Raw genomic sequence first — 26,185 nt, 5'->3', positions numbered from 1 at the left:
AGTTTCATACGATCAAATCTGTGAGTGGGTCAGCCTCATGAGGGAGAAGTCTCATTCTGAGAGCCTTTGCCAAATCCTGGGATCATTACTGCCCTTATATTCCTGTCTCGAAAAAACAAACCTTAAGAGATTGACTTAAAAGCTTTCCATAAGACATAGTTAAGAAGATCAATATCCAAATACATTGCTCACTGAATCCTGCTTAAGTTGAAATATGGTAAGATTATTTCTTGGCTGGATTTGGGAAAATCTCACAAGATTTTGCAGAGGCACAGGGGAATTGGAGCAATATTATCAGTATTTCTTCTTTCATCAATGTTTTAAACATATTGAAACCCCCCTTGGGGGAAGGGCCATTCGTGTGTGCTTGTGTGTGTGTGTGTGTGTGTGTGTGTGTGTATCTTTGTGTATCTTCCACAGGACACAGGGCACAGAGCTTAATACATACTAAATCCTCAATAAATATCTGTGGAGAAAGTAAACTAGAATCTCTCTCATCTGATTATAAAGAAATACAAACAACCTTTTATTGCAGAAAATTTAGACTAAATCCTGAGGCACCAGTTATATTATTTCACCTTATGCGTAGGAAACCCATGCTGCAGGTGCCCCAGCAGGAAGTACACAGGACACGGGGATGGAAAAGGGTGCATCTCTGCAATCCATAGGACAACAAAGCCCTCAGCAGAGCAGAGCCCAGAGCGACTGCAAGTAAATAATAGAGATGGGACCAGTTGCTTGTCTGCTGTCAGCTGAGGGTTTCCAGGTTTTCTTAGATATGCTATTTCATTAGGGCTGTAGCAGTTATCCATCACCCTGTTCAAGTCCCATCAAATCACTGTCCCTTTTCATATGTCTATCTCCAAAAGCTACAAGGCAACTCTGCCGAAATCTGGGTACTGTCAGCTAAAATGATTTATTCCTTTTCCTGAACAAGCTGGTTCCCTGGACTATTTTCATGGTTGTTGTTGTTTCAAATGCTAGCGGGCTTTAAGTTTTGAAAGACACATACACATACACATAAACACACACACACACACACACACACACACACAAGGAGGGAGGGAAGGAGAGGGAGATTTTCAAGGTTCACAGAGGTAGATATTTAATTAAATTCAATTAAAAATATTTCAAGTTCTATGTTTCAAGCACAGAGGAAAGAGAGATAAAGAGCCTCATATTCTGGTGAAGGAGACAGAAACAAATCCTGACAATACAGGGTTCTACATTCAACACTAGACAAATGTACAAAGAGATAGGGAAGGAACAAGTTCTATCAGAGTAGAGAAGAGAGGACATGGAAAACATCACAAAAAGACTTAAATATCCGAGACGGGCTCCATAGGATTAATGGAATTTTGTCATGCAGACTCTTGTCTATTTTGACTTAATTATTAGCTAGGATATCCACAGGTACACGAGATGACTTCAGCTCCTTACTCCTCAGACCATACGCAAAAGTCATCTCAAAATGGACCAGACTTGAATGTAAGAGCTAAAACTGAAACTTCTGGAAGGAAACATAAGAAGAAATTTTTATGGCTTTGGGTGGGGGTAGGAAGTCTTAGATATGACACCATATACATAATCCCATAAAGAAAAACTGATAAATTGGATTCATCAAAATTAAGGACTTTTGCATTCAGAAAACATCATTAAGGAAACTGACAAGTGTCCATCAATGGATGAATGGTAAAGAAAATTTACATATACATATACACATACACACACACACACAATTAAATTTTAAAAATTCAGTCATTTGGGCAGCCCAGGTGGCTCAGCGTGATCTTGGAGACCCTGGATTGAGTCCCACATCAGGCTCTCTGCATGGTACCCACTTCTCCCTCTGCCTGTGTCTCTGCCTCTCTGTGTGTGTGTGTCTCTATGAGTAAATAAATAAATAAATCTCAAATAAATAAATAAATAAATAAATAAATAAATAAATAAATATTCAATCATTTTAAAAAAAGGAAATCCTGACATTTGTGACTGCATGGATGGCTCCTGAAGGCATTATGCTAAGTAAAATAAGTCAGACAAAGAAAGATAAGTGTCATATGATCTGCCATTTATGTGGAATCTAAAAACAAGCAAACAAAAACCTGAACTCATAGATATAGTGAACAAATTGGTGGTTGCCAGGCGTTGGGGGTGGCAGGTAGGCAACATGAGTGAAGGTGGTCAAAGAGTACAAACTTCCAAATATGAATAAGTCATGGAGATATAATGTACAGCCCACTGAAATTTGCTAAAAGAGTTGATCTTTGAAATTCTTATCACAAGAAAAAAAATTATAACTGTGTGAGGTGATGGATATTAGTAGACATGTGGGGATCATTTTGCAATATATACACACATAAAATTGTTACATTGTACATCTGAAACTAATATAATGTTATGTCAGTTATATCCCAAATTTTTAAAAGATGTTAATTGTAGACCATATGGTAGATATTTGGGTATTTAAAAAAAATTTGAGCCTTTTCACGAAGATGGCTTCGAAGGCGAAGAAGGAAGCTCCTGTCCCTTTCAAAGCCAAAGCCAAAGCAAAGGCTTTGAAAGCTAAGAAAGCGGTGCTGAAAGGCGTGCACAGTCACACACAAAAAAAGATCCCCATGTCACCTACATTCTGATGACCCAAGACCCTGCATCTCTGAAGGCAGCCCAAATATCCTCGAAAGAGCACCCTCAGGAGAAACAAGCTTGATCACTATGCCATCATCAAGTTCCGCCTAACTACTGAGTCAGCTATGAAGAAAATAGAAGACAACAACACACTTGTGTTCATTGTGGATGTCAAGGCCAATAAGCACCAGATCAAACAGGCTGTGAAGAAGCTCTATGACATCGATGTGGCCAAGGTCAACACCTTGATCAGGCCTGATGGAGAGAAGAAAGCATATGTTCGACTGGCTCCTGACTATGATGCTTTGGATGTTGCCAACAAAACTGGATCATCTAAAATGAGTCCAACTGGCTATAAATCTAAATATAAATTTTTTCACCATAAAAGAAAAAAAATTGACAAGCCACAGAATGGGAAAACCATTGATAAGTCACATCCCTATTAAATGATTTATATCAAGAATACATAAAGGACTCTTAATTACTTGATAATAAGAAGCCAAATCAACCAAACTTATTAAATCAAAGTAAAAAAAATATGAATAGTTTACAAAAGAAAAAGCATACAAATGGTTAATAAGCAAAGATGTTCAACATCATTAGTCATTAGGAAAATGCAAATAATTAAAATCATAAGATACTACTTCATACCCATTAGGATGGCTAGAATAAAAAAAACAGATAGTAATAAGTGTTGACAAGGATATGAATAAATTGCGACTCTCCTCTACTGGTACTGGGAACGTGAAATGGTACCATCACTTTGAAAACCAGTATGGTAGTTTCTTTTTTTCTTAAGATTTTAGTTATTTATTTGAGAGAAAGAGAGATGGCGAGAGCAAGCATGAGCAGGGGAGAGAGGGAGAAGTAGGCTCCCCATTTAGCATGGAGCCTGAAGTAGGGCTCAATCCCAGGACCCCAGGTTCATGACCTGTCTCAAAGACAGACACACTTAACCAACTGAGCTGCCCAGGAGCCCCTGAAAACTGGTGTGGTAGTTTCTTAACAAGTTAAACATAAACTCACTACCCAACCCAACAGTCCCACTCCTGAGTATGAAAAACATTTATAGAAAAGTTCATAACAGCATTATTCATAACAGCCTCACACTGGAAAGATCCAAATACCTATCTGCTGGTGAGTGAAGAAACAAAATATGATGATCTATCCATACAGTGAACTATTACAGAGAAATAAAAGAGGAACTAGTGATATATGGTACACTATAGATGAACCTAAAAACATTGTGCTAATTTAAAGAAACCAAATGCAAAATATATGTTTATTTTATGGTTCTACTTACATGAAATTTGAAATGTCTAGGAAAAACAAATTTAAAAAGATAGAAAGCAGTTAAGTGTTTTCTGGGGTTGGGGTGAGGATAGGGATTAACTTCTGACAGACACAGGGGATTTCTGGGGATGATAGGAATGTTCTAAAACTGGATTAGAGTTATGGCTGCACAACTCTATAAATTTACTAAATATAACTAAATTATACACTTAAAACAAGTGAATTTTATGGGGTGTAAGTTATCCCTCAGTAAAACTGTTAAAAATACTGGTTAGGATGAAAATCGGAGGAAAAGACAAATATTTTTTAGGGAGCATAACAGCTGAATAGTCAGGTATGTGACAAACATTTTTAAGCAGACAAAAAAGAAAGACTGAATGACTATCATACCCGATTCATGCTGATAAATACTCTCCATCATGTGAAACTCTTTTCACTTTTTTCTTTGTTATCCACATGGACTTTTGTGGCTAGAAGGTAAATCTGGGATGTTTTTTAATTCTCTCTTCTTTCTGCTTTTCATTTCTATATTCACCTAACCCTACCTGTGACTGCTTATTCTTCCTTTTATATCTGAATACCCAAGTCCCCTGGTCTCTGTTTCTCTTGAACCAGATAAGATGAAGGGGTCTACCAGCCGTGTTTCCTAACCATCTTCTTCAGCCTCAAAACCTCCAGACCCCTGTGCTTCCTGGTCTAATGCCTCACCCCCTAAAAACAGCTACTTCATTCCTGATGAGTGGACACCCCATACACAGCCTTAGGCCTCTTTCTATGTGGGATGCCTCCCCTTCCGGCTGGAGCACTTATGTCTGTTCCTCCAAATGCAGCTTCACACTCTTCTTAAACACATCCCACAACTAAACCTCTTTAATGGTACTGTTTTGCTCTTATTCGTGTCCCTTTGTTGACCTTTAGTTGGGGGGTATGTGTGTACCTGTGCATGTGCATGTGTGTCTGCAGCCAGATTAAAACCTCTAGATCATGCACCATGTCCTGTCCCACATTTCTTAGACTTTTAACACACCCAACCCATCTTTGTATTGTTTTTGTCGTTGGGCAATAAACAAGCAACCACAAGTAGGAAGGAATGAGATGCTGATAGAACAAAGAAACATTTCTTTCATTTTAAATGTTGTATCCAATTTGCCCATTTGAACACCTTTGGTTACCTACAAAAAGTTGACACGGGAACTCCTCATCCACTGTCTTTATGTATCATGTGGCTCTCATATTAATTCCTACTCGCATCTGGGCAGTTTGAAAAGACCATACCTTCAGTTCATATTTATGCATTTGGCCAGATCTCGGGTGAGACAGAAAACTCAAATGTATTAATGTGAAATATGAATAACCTTTCTTTGCCTGGCTCTGGGTAGGCCTGAGCTGAGGAAACAACTTGGCCTTTGGGCTCTATTTAATATATTGAGCAACCACAAATCAAAGACTGCTACCAATAAGGAAACACACACAATCGAACATAAACCAACACAGCCACAGAAACCAGGAAACCTGTCTGTCTCCGGAACAGAGAGAAGGGTAGGAGGCACAATCCAGGCCAGACCATAACACTGGCTGGTGCCAGAAATGCTACATACCAGTTCCATCTTGCCCTCTGTCTCCACCCCAGATTTGCTCTATGTATTGAGACTGATTTCTTTATTATACATGGTGGTAAAGCTGAGCCTACTGTTTCTGTTTGTCAAAGAAACAGAACACAGCCAGTATCAAGGTGTTTACTTAGGAAAGAAAAGATTGGAAGCTTTCCCCTGTCTAGAAGCTCCCTCTGGACACTTGAATATAGACCTGGAACATCTGATTCTCCTTTAAATTATGCTTCTTTTGGTCAATTTTATATCAGAGATGTCTTGACCTATTTTGGCCTTTTACTTTTCAATGCAAACCAGCCATCTGGAAAGAAGAACCCTTTTCTTCTATTCTCCTTAAACTGACAAGTTTAGAAAGCAGAGGGGAAAATGCACAAGCAATAATTTAAAAACAAACCAACAAACATGTCCACCAATTTTTCTAAGATTGCTCTTCATTCTTAGGTTACTCTAGCCATATCCAAAAGGAGACACTCATCCTAGCCGTGAAAATCTGCCAAAGTTTGCCAGACTAGATGTAGAAATTCACATATATACACAAACACACACACGTAACAACATTTTTGAAGTGAAATTATATTTCCTCTTCTAGGAAAAATATATATACTGCATGAGATTTTTTTTCCTTTTATTTGATGACATATGCTTTAGTGTTATGATGCTAAAAGATGGGGAAAAAAACTTATTCAGAAACCGTTTGTTATGAAGAATCAACTTTTGGTTGCTGAACTTTATTAATTCCAGAAGTCATTCTACCTGGAAATGTATTAGTTACCTCTGAAGGTCATAAAATTTCAATCAATTTTAGAATGTCAGTGCTGTCTGTGGCATATTACAGAACTCAACATTCAAAGTGGCAGTTGTGGCTTAAAGATGATCATCTTTCAGGTCCATCACTGACTTACACAATTTTCACAGGGCAGAGATGCACAGAAAACTTGTCTGTATCAAACGCCTCTTCTGGAAAGTCTCCACCACTCTCCCTAAACAGACTCCCATTGTTCTCTGACATGGACAGACTTTGCCTTAAATCTTCATCTTTTTGTTGAGGCTCTCTTGCTTGTTAATGCCCTGACCTTGGCATCTGTGCTCAAATGACAGCTAATGTGATCTGCTCCAACAATGCTGACTATTGGCAAGGAAGAGAAGCATGCTCAGTGATGTCATTGAACTCATTAGGGATATATTTGACATTTTGGCCCAAGAGAACATACTTATTAAACACAACCTTAGCGAACAGCAGTGTGGTCTGTTGATAAGTCAAGCAAAACAATGCCTGTTTTGTCTTGCTATAAAAATAGCACTTTGACCAAGAAATAGGATTTCTGCTCTTGTCTCTCTAATTATGGTAGCAAAGCAAACTGAAAGATAACTTACGTATGGAGAGACAATAATTTGAAATTCTCAGTGTGATGTTAGACATTTTACAGAATCTAATGAAGGTCCCAATATTAATCAATCATTTAGCAAAGGATCCCTTTTCCAATCCTGGCCCAAGAGCAGAGGCAGATGTTACTGTTGCTGAGACAATATTACTTGAGAAAACATACATATACAAAGCAAAATCTAAATTATGGTTTTAATCTAGATGGCATATTTGCAGACTGATAAATGTTGGCTTCCAGCTACTTCAATCAACTATAGTTTTATCACCCTATCTATTCAGTGAAAATGGCTTGACCTGGACATGACAGCCAGGGAGGGCAGCTGGAAAAGGTTACAGTAATACTGCTGAGCTTTGGCATCGAAGAGGAGTCCCATGAGGCTTAGGAAACCACCTGAAATGCAGCACTATGGGCCTCGCTTTCTGGCACTTAGGAAAGGCAAGCCTTTCATTAGATCCTAAATGAGCAAACATTTCCTGAGACTTTTTTTTTTTTTTTCAAACAAGATTACTTTTAGACATGTGAGTGGAGTATCCTCATTTACTGAGCAGTATGCCTGGAGGAAACTGGTCAGAAAATTATTGAGTAATGGATGCTGGGCCATATAAACAGCTACTTTGTCCTCAAATTATAATGTAGGGAAAGCAACGTGGAAGAGTTGTTGGATCTCTGTCTTATGGCAAGTATAAAGGAGCTCTCTTTGAACTCAAATATATTAGCGTCAGGTACGAATAAGCATTTTTTGCCCAGGTCTGCTTTGGGCCCTGAGCTGAGGAAATGATTTGGCCTTCCATCCCCTCAGGAGACAAGAACACATCTGCCTTTTGTAGACTCTTCCATCTTCCACCCCATCAGGCATGTAGCCAAATGTCTTTCTGTGGCTAAATCCACAGTCATTACTCTGTCCACATCTTACTCTACTTTCCAAGCACCATTGCAAACAACTGACGTTGCCTCCTTCCTGTCTTGGTTTCTCCACCACCATACTCTCTCAACTTCTCGTCTGGTATTCTTTCTATCCCTTGTCAGTTCCCGTTGCTCTCTCCCACTCCTGCACTGATCTTTCAACCCTGGAGATTCCCCAGGGCTCAGAGCTACCCCTTCTTTCTCTTTATCCTCTCCCTAGTACCACCCATTTCCATGGTTTTAAATATCATCTGAAAGTTGATGGTTCCCACATTGTGTCTCCTCTGACCACCATGCTCACATATCCGATGGTTTACTTGACATCCCACACTTAACATGTTCTAAATTCAACACTTGTATTTCTCCCCACCCTGCCCCTCTTCATCTCCCTATCTTAAAGAAGAGGTGCCATCATACACTCAGTTGTTCAGTCAGAAGCTTGGGAGTAATCTTGACTTTCTACTCAGTGAAACCAATCTACAACAGTAGATCCTATTGGTTCCAGCTCCAAAATCTCTCTCAAATCCATTCATTTGCCATCCTACCATCTATTCCAAGCTATTTGTTTCATCTCCAGACCAGCGTAATAAGCTTTCCTGTGCCTGCTGCTGCCCATGGTGCCAGGTATTAATCCACTGTCTCTGCTCCAAAGCCACCTTTTTTATCCTCTACTCTGTGTTTTAAGAGCTGCTTTCTGCATCTATTATATCTCCAGATACTTCCATCATCCTTTTTCCTCTTCCAACTTCTGTGTAACCAAACCCCTTAACAAAATCCCACTTTCCTGAAATACCTAATATAGTTTCTGTTTTCCTGGATGACATACCCACCTTATTATCCATTTTCCACAGCGCATAATTTTAAAATTATAAGTCACACTATACTTACAAGCTCAAAAATACTATAATGGCTCCCTGATAGCACCTTGACTAAAATTCATTTTGTAAGCTTTGCCTTGGTAGGTTTGACTTCCACATACTGCTGATTTCGTCCCATACCACACTAGCTTCCTTCCAGTTTCTGGAATAGGCTGAACTTTTCCCTGCCTTTCACTTGGTTCATGTAGCTCCTGCTTGAGCTGTTCTTTCTTCATGTCTGATTTCCTTGTGCCTTTCAGTATTCAGCCCAAATGGCATATTATCAAAGAACTACCTTTCCTCCTGAAGTATTTTAGCACACCAATTAAGTCCCTATCATGATCTATAATTAAATATGTATTCTTTTTTTTTTTTTTTCAGTTAACTCCAATCACCATGGCATAAAAGGCAGGCACTACGTTGAATTCACCAGTGTGTACCCAGAACCATAACCTCAATATATAATTGTTCAGTGAATGATGCATGAATGAAAAAGTAAATGAAAGACTACCATTCCTACTATATTTCTGTAAATGAATGACTTCCAAATACCACAAATAATCAACAATCAGAAATATCTCTATTTCTTACAAGGGATGATTTGTAAGGCAAATTAATAACATATATACACTTCAGGGAGAAAACCACTTAAAACATACTGGTCCATGGTGGATTCTTTAGAAACATTGCTTTATTTACTCACTGATGGACTATTTGTAAATTTTTCTTATCTATTTACCAAAGCAATTTCTCAAAGGAAACTCTGAATCTGAAAGCAATCAAATTACTATTAATTTTTTTAAGATTCTATAATTTAAACCAGTGATTTAGCTTAGTGTTCTTCCCACTTAATGTGAATTTAGTGAGTTTTCCTGCATTTTCTGCATTTTTTAAAAAAAGATTATTATGTTACAGAAATATAAAAATTCTTTTAATTCCCTTGATTGGAATATCACAAGTTTTCCTAATAATATCAAGTCTATTGTTTAGTGCGACAGGGACGAAGCAGAGAAGAGAGCCGCAAAATCAGCCCAATGCTGTGCTAAGCATGAAGATGACTTGGGTCAGCTTACTTTATTCACATATGTTCTCGGGCTGGGAATCATCTCAAGGGCTAGGAAGATTCCAGGCATTCTTCCAGAGTCTCCCACTTTGACTTCTGGTATAACCTCATTCAAACTATTTGCCTTTGTCATGTTCTCTGCTACACATGGATATTTTTGTGATGGATATTTACATATTGTATGTTTACATAATATTATTTACAACTGGTCACTATTCGTAGATAATTTGCTTTTTTCCAGTTCATCTATATGTTTATAATGCCACATTAAGTACCACTGCTGTTTAGTTACTGAGTTCTAATGATTGACATAAACAAACAAATACGTGTGTGTGAATGTGACTGGCATGAAATCAGATCTTGCTGAATTCTGACTAATGATATTCACTTGTGATCTTATTGGTCTATATCTGAATCAGTGATGCATATTTACAAGAGTGAAGGTTACAATCACTGCTTTTGCATTTGCATGTCTTGGATATTTTACATAGTATTAAATGATTTTGATTTGTTCTAAGAAAATGTCTGACAATATCCACTTGAATGCCTTTTCCAGCTGAAATGCTTCCAAACACAATATTTCCCCTCAAAGTATTCAACCATGTAAGAACATTCATACACTTTTACAGGTGTTTATATTAATGGAGACAGAAGATACCAAGAAAATCCTGCACAATTGAAGGTTGCTAGTAGGGCAACGTCTGTTCCATAGTTGGTGAAATAGTTAACGCTAGAATCAGCATTAGGAGATAATCTCGGAGATTATGCCCACTCCAACCATCTACTGAAGTACAAGGCCAGTTTTAGGGTGTGTGATGGCCATCGTAGGAATAATCTATGGTTTATGATCTGGGAAACAGGGTGAGACAACAGGGACTGGAAAGTTAATGATCAAGTTCCACAATCTAACAGCCTATGGTCGAGTGACATGATATTAATCAAAGAAAACTATATCAAGTAATAGATACTATATTTGTTTTAGCACTCACTTTGACTCCCAACCCCCTAACCTGTCTTTAGTTTCCAGGACTGCCTGCTCAGTATAGTTTTAATATCACTTTTACTAGAGTTTTCTCTCAATTATAATAAAGAACTGGTAATTTATTTAACTGTGTCAAATAAAGACAAAATAATGACGTTTCCTATAACAAGTATATGATAATTAAAAGCTTAACTATAAAAAAAAATATTCTCTCATCTCTAGTAAAGTAGAAGACTTTCTGTTGTGGTAGTGTTTTTGTTGTTGTTGTTGTTTAGTATTATGCAAAAATTGTCTTGAGCCCTGACTGTCTTGTAACACTAACTCACAGGAAAAAATGGCTCTAGACTCATGGTGATGCTCAAAGCCTAAAGCTATCAACAAATGCCAAAATTTCTGAACCAAGATAAAATATTCAAAAGTTTTTGTGGGATTCAAGAAGGAATAATGTGGGATAGATCTTCACAATTTTCTTAGCACCAATCAAGTCTACTCTCCAACAAGTCTGAATGATTTCCATTATGCAAACATGTTATTGGCACATGTCTGCAGCTCCTTTCAGCAACGGGGTTATAGGGGTGGGCTGAGGATTATGATTCTTTTTTTTTTTTTTTTTTTAAGAATTATCCTTTATTTAATTTTTTTTAATTTTTATTTATTTACGATAGTCAGAGAGAGAGAGAGAGAGAGAGAGAGGCAGAGACACAGGCAGAGGGAGAAGCAGGCTCCATGCACCGGGAGCCCAATGTGGGATTCGATCCTGGGTCTCCAGGATCGCGCCCTGAGCCAAGGGCAGGCGCCAAACCGCTGCGCCACCCAGGGATCCCGAGGATTATGATTCTTAAAGCATTTGGAAACTTTAACAATAATTTAGCTCCTGAAAACCAGTATTCCTAATATTTATCATAATTGATGTTAAAATAACATAGAATTAGATGCTCTATGGAAAGAATCTTTAAATTCCTACTAAGAACAGAGAAACTGTAGCTGACAGATGCTGAGGTCAAGCCACGCAGCCTTTTACAGCTAATACAAAACCTATTACAGCACTCAGTACACAGTGTTGGTTGTCAGAACGAGCATGTGTCTTTAAACTCTTAACCACAGATTAGAGGCTTGCTTCCTGAGGGTTTTTAGTTTCTTTTAAACAGATGGTCCAAAGTGAGGATGAAGGAAGCTGTTTTGATCCATTGTGTAGGTACAGAATGTTATCTTTGTTTTGTTTAAGCATTACACTACCTAGAGTTAAATAATTGGGTGACAATTCTTGGCTTTACTTTGAAGCTAGAGCACGTGGGAACAAAAGTGATAATTTTCCTTAGCATATTTGCATAAATGTTTACTCTCCTGAAAATATGAATGTAAATACAACATCCTTAGTCCTTACATAGTTATTTAAGGGATGGGCGTACTTCTATACACAGTTTATTTATATATATATTTTAAGCAACTGTAATCATCTTTTGTAGAAAGAAGGAAAGCTGCTTTTGCAAAATTTAAAGATAGGAGGCCATCGCCTTATTGAAGTTTCCATACAAGATTTCAAACAAACAGCTTTCGAAAGGTAAAAAGTAAATCTTCCTGATACATCTTTTGATTTTACAAACTATGAACACATGCATGTGAATTTAATTCTGAAATTTTGGTACTTATGAGCATTTGTATATGAACTATTCAGATATACATTATAATCTGAAATTACATTGCTAAAAATAATAAGGCTCAAAGTAGTACTTCTCCATGAACGTAGGATTAGGAATAAAGAACGCTGTCTTTCTAAGCTTAGCATTTGAATGCATTATTTTATATGCCTCTCCTGGCTTGGCTTCACACTGGTAAATGGTGTTTCATCAGCCCAAATGATTGGGAAGATGGTTCATGAATTTAGTTTATGAATACTGACACATTTCAACCCACAAATAGGGATGTAACACTGCATCAAGATGGCCTAAAAGGGGAAAAAGAATGCAGCAGCCAGTGGGAAAATCTAGATGAACTGAACAAAGGCACTTAATTTAATAATGAAAACCACTTCAACGTACAACGTACTTACTATACCTCTAGCCATTCAATTATTAAAATAAATGCATATTCAGATGTTTCCCAACGATTCTTTCTTTCTCTTTCAGATTCAAAAGAACGCCTCTCTAATCCAATACAATTCTTTTCACTCTGCATTTCAGCAGCTGTCTTTCCTGATTTCTAATCAAAGCTGATGATAACTGGCTTTGGCAACAGACTGTAGTATCCCAAATGAGTAATTAAGGCTATAAATGTGCTCACTTCTTCCTCAAAACACAGGGTGGATTTCATAGCCTAAGAGAGTCAGGCTCTAGAAGACTCTCCTGGTTTTTAAATCTGGTCAGGATCTTTAGTGCATTAATAAAGGAAGGGCTGAGGTTTTCTGTTAGCATTTTTCAATAGCCAGTTCCACTTAGACAATACAAGTGTCAGCTGGGTGAACAAGCTCGCTCAGTCTCCAATATCTCCCACATATGGGCCCGGGACGAAGAAGCTGGCAGCCAAAAATAGCGTTCTACTAAGAAAGAGAAATATGGGGGGTGGGGGGAAGAGGATATTGCATTTTAAAGAAAAACAGAAGAGAATATTTGCAAAATCAGAGAAAATGCTTAAACTATGAGGGGCAGAAAACTTTAAATCTCTGAGAAACTGTGGTCAAGGGAGGAGACTTCCACTCTGAAATGGACTCTACCTTGAATGTATATATTCCCTTCTAACCTACCTCCTCCCCGATAAGAAAGATGAATTCAGAAAATGGAGAAAAAAGTAACAGACACACTGTGTCAACATAAAGCCTAAACAGCATTTTCTTTCCACCTCTTAAGAACTGCATGATACCGTCGCGAATAAGTGCAGGTTTTTCATATATTTGATTCAGAACAGAAACTTCGACATATTTTAAAAGGGAAGTAGACTTTCATTAGAAATAGAGATGGGTATTTTTTTTAATCCAAAAAACAAAAACACTTCCACATTTCTAAATGTGTTTACTTACATGCTTAACTGAATGAAAAAAAAAAAGACTCAAAATAAGAGAAGTTTATTTTAAATTAAATTGAACAACTTTTATTTTCGGTTACATGCCCTCTTAAAGTATATTGGTGAACTAACAACTCAACTCCAAGAACAATTTCTTTAGTCTCATACCACCCTGAGGCTAGCAGCCCAATGAGCCCTGAAAGGGGATAAAAAATGAGAATCTAGAAGAGCAAGGCTAGCCACAACGGAGGGGCACTCCGCTCCCGGGTTTCTTTCTGAAACAGCCAAGTGGAACGTCCGTCAACTTTTACCAGAAGGTCAGATCGAAGAGGTGGCAGAGGCCAAGGATGAGACACACGAAGGCAAACAGAACCAACTTTTACTTTCAGGTGGAAACTCCTGAAGCAACCTCTTCTCAAAAACCAAAGTGTTACTCATTTGGGAGTTGCTTTAACTAGAAACGCCCTAATATCTCCTGATAATATTATTTGAAAATAGAGAAAATGTGGAATTTTAGACTTCAAACATGTTTTGTTGATAGAATACAATGACACATTCAAATTTGTAAGAAATAGTAGCAGGATAGATCTCAGTGCATTTTAAGTTTGTTAAAAGATAGTAGGAAATGGATTAAGTATAAACAGCAGGTAATAATCATTGAGTCATTACTCTGTGACAGACACTCATCTGGGTGCTTTACGTGCATTATTTCCTTTAATTCCCTTATGCTGTTTAAGACAATACTATTGTTCTCTTTTAAAAATGAGAAAACAGGCTTAGGCTGTTAAGCCCAAATTGGTTTGTCCAAGATAACCCATAAAATGAAATACTGTAACCATTTAAAAAATACTTTTGTAAGAGAATGTTGACTGGCATGGAAAGATGTTTGTGACATACTAAATAAAAAGGCAGGTTACTGAAGAGTAATGTATAACTATTTTGAGTTTTGAATAAGTACACATTTGTAAATATCCATCTGTGTGTGTGTGTATCTAAGACTCTAAAATATTAATAATTATTGTTTTGGGGTGAGATCATCTTTTCCTTTTCTGTATTGTCTAAGTTTTATACAAAAAAGTATTACTTTAATATTAAAATAATTTTAAGATTTAGTGAAAGGAATCATACTATTAATATGTTCATTCAATGATAAGTTACCAGAATCTCTTCATTCTATATTATCAAAGAATAACTTTTTTTAGAAGGCATGCAAGAAGGGTTAAAAGCAAAATCTCTGATAAATAGGTCTTTAAATACAGCTGAGGCAAGGTAGGATTTTTGAATTTGAGGGAAAGGAGATGCATTAAAAACCTGAGACAGAAAGTACCATTAGAGAGGATTCATTTTTGCTCCTGGTGGGGACCATCTTCTTGGTAAAACATCCAGTAGTCAGCTACTTGCCACCCAGCAGGATTTTCTGAGAGTAGGTAAGAGTGCTTACCAAGCAAGGGGAAGGAAGCCTATACCTCCCTATAAACATACATACCTACCAACATACAAACATACATATATCCATACATTCATATACATACATAAAACATACATGCAAACACACACACCCATATATGTGCACGAAGCAAGTATCAGGGAGCACCTCCTGCTTGCCAGCCACCAAACAGGAGCTTGCAGATACATAGGGATACAGGACACATGGGCTCTCTGCTTTTACAGAGCTATATTTAAGAGGGTAGAATGAGAAATAATAAAACACATGAATGAATAGAGCAGTCCGAGCTCACGACGTGTGTACGCAAACATCGAGGAAGCTAACAGGCTGGAGAGAGGCTGCAGGCGGGCGGCCTGTGGAACTCTGCCTGGGCAGTGAAAGGACCACTCTGGAGAGGGAGCCCAGATGACCAGCAGCAGCCAGTCATGTCAAGGTCTGGGGTAGGGCCTCGGGCAGATGAGATGCCAGCTGCAGGGGCATGAGCATGGGGATGCTCTCCTCAGCCAGTGGGGGGACTCTCCTCAGCCAGGTGAGCAGCATACTGGGGCAGTGGGGAGCCCAGCCACAGTGTGCTCCACCAGGCAGGCCTCCAGAGAAGCAGAGCAGAGCATTCGGAGTGCACAAAGTGAAAAGGCCAGGCTGGATCAACAGCAGGAGAAATAAAGAAAAGAAAAAAAAAAACAAAAAAGAAAGGTGGAAAAGAGCACTGAGGTAGAGGAAGGATGAAGAAAGCAGGAAAACACTGTGGGTGCTTAATGCAGAGCAGGGTCCATGTGTCTAACTGCAATGAGGGCACATCACAATGTTTAGCAGGATTCTGCAATGATCTGAAAAATGACCACAGACTCAGAGCTCAGGAAGCCAGAACCACAGGGACCCGGGGGCGGGTGTGTGTGTGTGTGTGTGTGTGTGTGTGTGTGTGTGTGGAAAGGACAGCTCGGAATTCAGAGGAAATGGACCCATATGTCCAGGTGAGAGAATCCTTACCAAGTTCTAAATAAGACAGGATGGTCCACATTGGAGTCACGCTGGCATCGTACACTCACAGCTCTATCTGCTAATTTAACTGTGAAGTCAATGGGTTATAAGTACAATGAACACATTGAGCTCTTAAAAATTTTTTTTCTCACCTGAAGTCCAATTAGACCCTTACCTGTATTGCTTATAACAGAAATAACTAAGTCTAGGAATATTCCAACCTGCCACTGGTATGGTAAGGTGTACTCCACTTTCCAAGGCTGTTGTTGCATCTACATCTTTGAGTTAATGCATTACTCAACATCATTCTAGAGGTCATGGAAGAGGTTACCCACCAGGCAGGGGTAATTATAATAGTGTGACACACACAGAACTTTATATTCTTCTTATTAAGATTTTATTTATTTATTCATGAGAGACACAGAGAGAGAGAGAGGCAGAGACACAGGCAGAGGGAGAAGCAGGCTCCATGCAGGGAGCCTGATGTGGGACTTGATCCCGGGACTCTGGGATCACACCCTGAGCTGAAGGCAGACGCTCAACTGCTGAGCCACCCAGGCATCCCTCGACCTTTATATTCTTAAGTATGCTTTTACATATATGTTTTATTTTATCAGCATAGCTTCCTTTTTGTAACTGGCAGACCATGTATGATTCTGCTTTATAACTTCGTAAAAGACTACTCATGACCAGGTGATGCACACAAGACAGCATGCCTATTTGAGGGCAGTGGCCCCACTAGCCCACAGATTCCTGACTCTACATCCTGTTTTTGCCACAGTACCCCCAACTTGAAAGGAAAGATAATAATACACAGCAACCACCATTGTCTATACTCCCACCCCTCAGTTCCCACTTCCATAAAGTAAGGGGCTGTTAAATCAGGTCCTCCCAGGGTGGGAGGCTCAGTTGGTTGAGCATCCGACTCTTGATTTTTGGCTCAGGTCATGATCTCAGGGTTGTGGAATTGAGCTCCATGTCCAACCCTGTGTTCAGTCCTGTGTCCAGCGCCGCACAGGGCTCTGTGCTCAGTGCAGAGTCTGCGTGTCCCTCTCCCTCTGCTCCTCCCTGCCCTTGCTCATTCTCTTTTTCTCTCTCAAATAAATAAATGAATATAATATTTTTAAAAATCAGGTCTTCCCAGTTCTATAATGGTAGAGACCGATGATTCTAAATAAGTATTTTTTAACATAAAATTTAATGAAAACCAGTATTTCATCACCAACAAAAGCAACATTACAGCTCTCAAACCATTACTACCCCTAGACATTGGAAACGGAGAAATGATTACCATTTTAAGGACCTTGTTAAAAAGTGTGCACATTAAAAATAATTTACAGAACCAATTCTCTGTTTGCAGCCACAGTTTAAGAAACAGGAAAATGTATTTGCATTTCTATCTTGTTAATTCCTGTGTTATGCTGGTGTTACTAATAACATAAAATATTTAAAATTTGTGTTATACACAGAGCCAATTATAATTATCTAGTGAGAAAACAAATTTATATGGGAATCTAAAAATAATCTATTTTACCACTGCAACAGATCATGAAATAAATCCTATCACCAATTAATGTTACAGTGGTTCATCTACTGACAGCCCAAGTTTGAAATGGTCTCATCCCAGCTGATGCCCACATTTACAACACACTACTCAGAAAACACTAGATACAAAATTGCTATTATGCATTTGCAACATATATTAAGTACTCTGTCCAATATGTTCAGCCATTATCTCATTTTATTCACTCAATAAATAGTTTGGCCAGTAGCTTATATAGATTAAATTCCATTTAAAATTACATCTAAAATTTTATAATATACTAAAACTAAATACTTCAAGAAATTGTACTTCTCACTGAATTTTCAAGGTCTTATTAAAAAGGGTTGCTTTATCATAATCTATTTTTGACCTGCACCACAAGTAAATATATCTGTAATACAGCAACCAGGCTTTATGCCAAATGTTTTATCTATCTTATTTAGCCCACACAACCCTACCAGATAGTTATCATTATTTATTTTTGTATATAGTTATTTCACTGTACAGATGAGGGAATAGAGGTAGTTTCCCAAATTCACAGTGTTTGAGTTTGAAGCTTATGTCAGTATATGGTTCTTTGTGGTTGACCAATTAAACTGATAGACATGCTAATAAGCTTAACACTGTTTCTCTTGCACCTGGACTTCAATATTGCAGTACTGTAGCAGGACACTCCTTCAGACAATGTTTAATTACCAGCCTTTTGCTTGGAATTTGAAACTAATTGGAATAGGACTTTGTTTAGTGTAAACAGACATCTCAAAAGAAGCTGATTAAGAGATAATATGTTTCTTATTCAGGAAACATTTAAAGGAAATCAGCAAAATGTTGTGCCTAGTGAAATGCAGAGCCCCACAGTCCCGGAATCTGCATGGAAGAAATATAGACAAGAGGAGAGATACTGAAGGGTCCCAGAATAACCTGTATTCTCTGTTTCCTGGGGAGATGTCTAGTCTTGAATCCAGCACTATCAGCCGAAGGATATATCATGGTCACTGGCTCCAGAAATGTATCAAGGAAAAAAAATTTGTACGTACACACACACACACACACACACACACACACAGCCCTTTATCAATACTGAATTTGAGTTACTTTGTCCTAGCCAAAAGGAGAGAGAGAAATTACACTGTAATAATGGACTTGTAAAATGATTTATTCTGTTCCATGTCACTGATACGTTACTGCAAAGGGATAGGAAATAGCCTAGTGTGATGAGAGTTTTGATGAGGGCATACAGAGAATGAGGACTGTGGTGGCTCGCCAGGAGAACACAACACTACAAAGTCTGGACTTGATTCCGCAGTTGAGTTTTTCTGAGCAGGAGCAATGCCATCCAAAGTAGACTTTAGAAAGGTGATGCTGACAAAGGACTGTGTAAGATGAATCACAGATCATTGGGAGGGGCGTAGAAATAGAAGTGCTGCTACTTCACTAAACCCGCCAAGGGATAACATATCCTTGAGTCAGTATAATGAAATGAGTGGAGAAGAAATGGTGAGACAAACAACATAGAAACAATCAGTAACACCTCGTCACGAGATACAAGGATGAAGGAAGGGGGTGGGGGAAGAGCACACACATAGGGAGGATGGTGGTAAAAACAGGAGACAGAGGGGACACTGTGGTACCTACAGTCTTGATAACACAGAAAAACTAGATTTGTTACTGTTGAGTTTGTGCTGCTGTCAGACTACTCAGGGAGATATGTGGGAAACAGGGATGGTACTCGGAAATCAGCTCTGCTTACAATGACCTCTGGAATCTGCTACATACAAGTAACAGTTGAAGGCACCATAGGAAGAAAAGTAGATCAGAGAGTAGGTACTTGAGAATACCAACATGTAGGGGACACCACCCCACCCCACAAAAAGTGGTGGTCAACAACAAAGACATAAATTAGAGCATAAGAGACAAAGTAAAAAGTGTCCTATAAATCCTCCAAGATGGTGTGGAGGAGTGGTCATCAGCACTAAATATTTCAAAAAGAACAAGTAGGAGAAAGACAATGCTATGGTCTCAAAATTTGGCAATTTGGTCACTTGCAAAGAGCCTTCTTTCCTTTCTTTCCTCTTTTTTCCCTCTTTTCCTCCTTTCTTTTTAAGTCGAGAGAGGGGAGCCCAATGTGGGGCCTGAACTCATGACTGTGAGATCAAGACCTGAGCCGAGATCAAGAGTCAGATGCTTAACTAGCAGAGCCGCCCAGGTGCCTCCACAGTAGTCTTTCTGAAGCCAGTTGTGAGTGGTTTAAGAGTAAGATAAATGTGAGTAGGACCAAGATACCCTAGGAAGAATAATTCTTTAAGTATATTTTAAGAATTTCCATTTCTGAGAACAAGAATATATAAGTGGTATAGATAAAGTTCCCTTCTTATGTTAAACTAGAAGACTGGAAAAATATAGGAAAAAAAACTACTCTCAGAAATTGGTGATGAAGAAGACTAGGACTATAATCCCCAAGAAAAGGAAACAAATGAGGTGAGGCTACCACTCCCCAGGCTTCCTGTCCAGTGGCAATTCCCACACACAGATGGCAGCAGAGTCACACAGACAGAATTCTGGGCTTGGGGAGGCTGAAGTGGTCAGAATTTATGGGACAGATTTTCCAAGAGGAGAGATCTACACTGAAGAAAGAGCTCCAGAAATCTGCATGTGAACACCAAACTGTGCATGGGTCAAACCCAGTTAAGTCTAGACATGAACAACTTCTGTGACACACACAAAAAAACAAAACAAAACAGAACAAAAACCCATTCCCAGACAGTAGTAGTAGGATGAACAATTTGGGGTACTCTTAAAGTACCAGGAACTGAGCAAGTTGTCTCCAGCCGGAGGAAGAGACCTCATGGAGAACGTTGGCTGAACACACAGAGCAGTCATTGGAGAAAGGCCACATCTTGGAAATGGGGCTAAGTGGGGCCTCAGCATGAAGGCTACTCTAGTCCTGGCCTCACAGAGATTTGAGAGCAGCCTAAATATAAGAAACAGTCAGCAAGTTATTTAACAGTCTGCCAGGAAAGCTCCAACACTCTAAAAGATAGAATAAAACCCAGCCCTCAATTATGATAAAACTCAAAATATCTGACATCTGATAAAAATTAGGGGAAAAAAGGAGGACAATGTGACTCACAACCAGGAGAAAAATCGGTCAATAGAAACAGATCTAGAAAATACAGTGATGGTGGAATTAGAGGAACAGGGCTTTTTTGGAAGCTCATTTAAATATCATGTGTATGCTAAAGTATGACATAAAGGGAAAGACAGACACAATGAGGAGAGAAATGAAAGATAAGAATATATTGATGGTACAGAGGAAGCTAGGGATGCAATGAATACTTAAGAATTGATGAGGGGAGAAGACAATCTAATAACGTCATTTCACTGCTGTTCACAGCAATTAGTGGTATCATGATTCAGAATGATTTGTACATTGAGCCCTTTATTTGAATGAAAAAAACACAAAGTCATCCTATGTTAAACCTTGACTATTTAAAATAATGTTATTGCTAAGTATTCCCCAACTCCCATGTTTTACATTCTTTGTGTTACAATACCATTCGAAACCTGTAACCGGGGATCCCTGGGTGGCGCAGTGGTTTGGCGCCTGCCTTTGGCCCAGGGCGCGATCCTGGAGACCTGGGATCGAGTCCCACGTCAGGCTCCCGGTGCATGGAGCCTGCTTCTCCCTCTGCCTGTGTCTCTGCCTCTCTCTCTCTCTCTCTCTCTCTCTCTCTGTGACTATCATAAATAAATTTAAAAAAAAATTAAAAAAAAAAAAAGAAACCTGTAACCGTGTACCCACAATCAACTGATTTAGGGTAGTTTTATAACATTTTTAGGCACCCCAACCACACAGTATAATTCTTCTCTAGACTATTTCACAAACTCATTGCCTACAGTTCTTTGATGCAACAAATTTCCTGTGACTTATGAATGATAATCTGTACTCTATCTTTTAAGAAGGGTGTTTATATCACCAAGAGCTTGGTAAATGGGTCAATTCAAAATAAAACATTTTGCTAACAACTTTCATGGTTCACTGGCAGAGAAAAGAAGGCTTATTAGCTTGGCACTCTAGATATGGCCTTGTCCATATGGTAAAAAACATACCAGATTTTTAAAAAGTCAATCAAACCATTCTGGTCTAGCTATTTAAAAAAACAGCACAATCAATAAAACTGGTTGTGTTATTTAAATCCGTCTGTTATTCTCCCCCAAAGACTAGAAGAGCATTACCATTAGAGATTGGATCTGTATTTCTCTTTTAGCCCCCAATAGCTTCTAACACGGATCATGATGCATGGTTATGAAGAACATATTTTCTAAATATAAAAACCGGGACACAGCTGACATATGGTCTAACAATGAGACAAAAAAATTAAAATACAGATGAATTTAACGAGACTCACAGAGGTTAAATAACTTGCCAAACATCCAAGTAAGTGGCAGAGCCAAGATCTAAATCTAAAGCCACACTGGTCTACGATATCACCCTGTTGCACTTGGTCATGCCTGCATCTGCACGTCAAATGAAGGCTGAGAAGCAGGACAGGCAGGGTGAGAGGATCATAAAGATAAAGTCCAGTAAATCTACCTTAAGCTTCCTCCCAGAATCTTGAAGAGTATCATATGCAAAGACCAGAAATCCTGAAATATGCATAGTCATACCAAGCAAGTCATGTTAATGCTAATATATAAGAATAAAGTATTTAATGGAAAGAGTTATCAACAAACATTCCAAAGGTAGGCAAAATGTGAAGAATAGCTCTGGATAAACAGAGATTAATAACTTTTGATGGTGGCTAATATCTCCTAACATATAAGCATTCTTTTAATTCTTCACAAGTAGATATTTACCTATTGGTGGCTCATTAATTTTTTTGACATATTTCTGGGAAAAATAAATCTGGGACATGAGGAAAGTTAGCATTGAGTTTTCTGGGAAATATTAAAAAGGGGAAAATGGTTTCAGTCCAATAAAAATATTTATAATTCTGTACACATACACATATACCAAATTTTTAAGTGCACAGGTTTTCATTTAACATTTAGCAATTTTTGCTCAGCATGAAAACTGTTAGAGCTAGAGAAAGTAATATGTACTTTACACAAAAGTTGCTTAACATGGATGTGGAAAACAGATATGTACTACTATTTCATATCCATTTTGAAAAAAAAAATGAAAATACCTATCCATCTAATTATTTTTTTAATTAATAGCATCAGCTTGTCAGAATCTGTGCTAGGCATATGTCAATGTTTTAGGCTAGTTACTTCAAAAAAAAAAAAAAAACTAGGATCTATCTATGCATTTAAGGAGAGAGAGGTAATTGGAATTGGAGATTTTAAAGGGTTCCAACCCGATTCCCATGTCCTCTGTGAGCTGTGTCTAGCTGTGATCAGTCACATGCAGTCAGGAACAATTTAAGAAGAAAGGATGGCTGTTTCCTGCACATGCATCATATTAACATTAGAGCCCAACTCTTGGCTTCACTGTGTCAGAGCACCGCTCCCTAGGTGGCAGCACAGAAGCCTGGGACACATAGGCACACTGAGTGGCTGAGGACAAGTGCAAGTATGCATCCAAAGCAACCAGAGAAATGTTTTGAAAATAAGGTATATGCACACATAGTGACCTCCCCTGCCAAGTATGCCACACACAAGATGCTTTGTTCTTTCAAATTGATGGTCTAATAATGTGTCCAAATTATAACTTCCTGACTTTTGCATCTGATAAATCAGTCCTTAGTCTTGGACCATAAGAAACAGAAAATTTACACATTATTATCAGCTGTTTAAATGATGAAAGAAAACTGCTTAAAACATGAGTGCTCACGCTTGTGGACACATGCACATGCACATACTGCTTTCCACAGCCTACAACTCTTAGCATTAAGTACAGTTTAAAAAAAAAAGTTGGATCAATTAGCAGCCCTGTGAAGAATGTTGGAAACATCTTAACAGTGTCTCAGGGATGAAAGAGTATAATACAGAATGAGAAAAAGAGGGAAAGTTAAATTATGTCTGCAGTCATAATGAATCAAAGCCCAGAAGGAGGTCTGCAAATCAGCAGGTTCTAATGAAATATTAAGGTAAGTGATTATTGATGAAAAATGAATAAGCCTTTTTGATTTCAGCAACCTTTAAATCACACCTAGTTAATTAAAACAACTCAAACGCATTCATTTATTCCTTGATGGGCATTTATCTATCCTCGGGTATAATGAGACCTCACTTTGTGAGGTATATATGTAGCTAATCCCAGGTAAGTGGACAAAATGTGCCAGAAAAAGGTGTATCATAAAAGAAAACAATCTAGCCCCTTCTCATATCTGATTTATCATTTCCAAGCTGGGAATTAAAAAAAAAAAATCACAAGAGGCACTTCCTGTTTACCATAAATAAAACATCAATAATATTCTCTACTACATATTTATTAACACTGAACCTTATTCTAATTAATTATCATATAATGAATATAAGGCATTTACAATACTAATATTATGCAATTACATGGTGGTTCTTATTTAAATGTATCACAGAGCTATTTAGAATGGCCTTATTATGCCACTCCACATTCCAGGAGGAAACCGGTAAGTAGCCTCCCCAAAGCGGGGAATCACCTGTGGAGTACATCGCAAGCTGTTGGACAATCGAACTCCAGCCCCAGGCCTGCGCCGTCTTCATTCATGTCCTCAAACATCGTAACCTTCATTTACTTTAGTCTCCTCTTTTGGAAGTGAATCTGTGGCTATTCAAGTTCAAGTGGGCTTAGTCTTGGGACCCTGAGACCATGACCATGAGCTGAAATTGAGTCAGATGCTTAACATATTGAGCCACCCAGGCATTCCTGTGGTCACATTCTAAGGACACTTAGAAGCTAAAAAGTTTGCTTCAGAAATTGTTTTGTATGAGCATGCACATATAATGATTCTGTATTTTTTTAGCACCTTTTATGCACAAAAATTTATTGTAGGTTTCTCAACTTTCTATTTTGATGCCACAATTGTTGTCTGCAGCTTTTTACATTATATGCTGCTTCTAAAATGTGCATTTCTGTGGACATTTGATTAATTTCTGTAATTAGGAAGGCACTTAATCTGCAGTACTTCAGATCAGAGGTGTATGCTCCAGAGAGTGGCATTCTGCAGAGAAGCACCAGTGACTCACTCCTTCCGCAGAGCTGCAGGGCTATGGTACCCATGATGCCCTGGAATTTGCGTGGAACAATAAACCAACTTGTCAACTGGCCTGTCTTCCTTGCCCTGATTAAGCGTCTTCCCAGGTACCCTCCTTCCCACTGTTGGCAGTGAAGGTTCAAGCAAGGCCATGTGGGAAAACTTGCCCTGGTGGCCATGTGTAAGCAGGGGGAGAGCCCAGAGAGCACTCAAGGACATCAGCCCAAGGAAATGGAGGATGTCCGGCTCTACATGCCTGCCCTACACTGATGGGGAGACAGCAGAGGCCCTTGCTTGTACCTGCCTTAGGCCCAGGTTCCCCCAAGACAGTGGAGTTTGTCACCAGATTTTTTTTATCTCTCTAGGAAAACATCCCATCCAACCTTGCATACATGTATGTGTGGTGCATTGGCATAGTCACTTGACTTGTAAATATTTTAAATAATGTGCTAGATGTGAAAGTGGGAAAGTAATGCTCTCACACAATAGCTGTCAAGGATGTCCCAGTAAAAAGCAGAGCACCTGTCCTTCAAAAAACCAACCAACCCGCTCTTTCAGTAATAAGTGAGATAGGATTGTTGAACATCATAAACCCCTATGTCAGCAGAGATAACATTATACCTATATCCAGTTTGCCCTAATCTTGTATAAAAGCTAGATATCATATAGAAAAACCACAATAATTCAAAGATGTGCTGATTGTGGAGCAGCCGGGTGGCTCAGCTGGTTAAGCGTCTGATTCTTCATTTTGGCTCAGGTCATGATCTCAGGATCATGAGATGGAACCCTGCAATGGTCTCTGTGCTCAGGGCAGAGTGTGTTTGTCCCTTTCCCTCTGCTACTCTCTATGCCCTCACTCTCTTACTTTCTCACATAAATAAATAAATTTAAAAATACATATATATATATGATGTGCTGATCTTTAAAAGAAACGAGGGTAGCACATTTTGGATTCATCTATCACAAAGATGGATTACTGGGCCCCTCCCAGACGCAAATAAAATTCCTTGAAAATAATATCAGAGGGAAAGATCTGCCAATGTTTCTGAACTGGCCTAGCAAGGTAATTTGTGCCTCACAGGTGTTCAACAGATACTGCAATGAACTAACAGGGTCCCATCTCCCTTGGTGATCCAGCAAAGCCTACAGGCCTGGAGATATTGCAAACCACATGCCATTCACAGTAAAGAATAACCAAAACAAGAATTTTAGGTTTTTCAAATGCTTTAAGTAATACTTCATGAAAAACACAATATTCTCACAGACATATTTTGAATCCATAAGGTCAATGTCACCAACCACAGCTCCCACTCAGGACACC

General features: G+C 38.6%; 1 protein-coding gene across 29 annotated transcripts in view; it reads right to left on the bottom strand.

Moving 5' to 3' along the window:
- The window catches only part of PARD3 (par-3 family cell polarity regulator), a 651,639-nt gene that overhangs the window by 111,755 nt on the left and 513,699 nt on the right, over positions 1–26,185 (bottom strand). The gene's annotated exons all lie outside the window — the stretch shown is intronic.

This window comes from Canis lupus, chromosome 2, assembly GCF_003254725.2.
Source record: "Canis lupus dingo isolate Sandy chromosome 2, ASM325472v2, whole genome shotgun sequence".
NCBI lineage: Eukaryota > Metazoa > Chordata > Mammalia > Carnivora > Canidae > Canis > Canis lupus.
The sequence above is the reverse complement of the archived record's forward strand: the minus strand, read 5'-3'. Positions and strand labels throughout refer to the sequence as shown.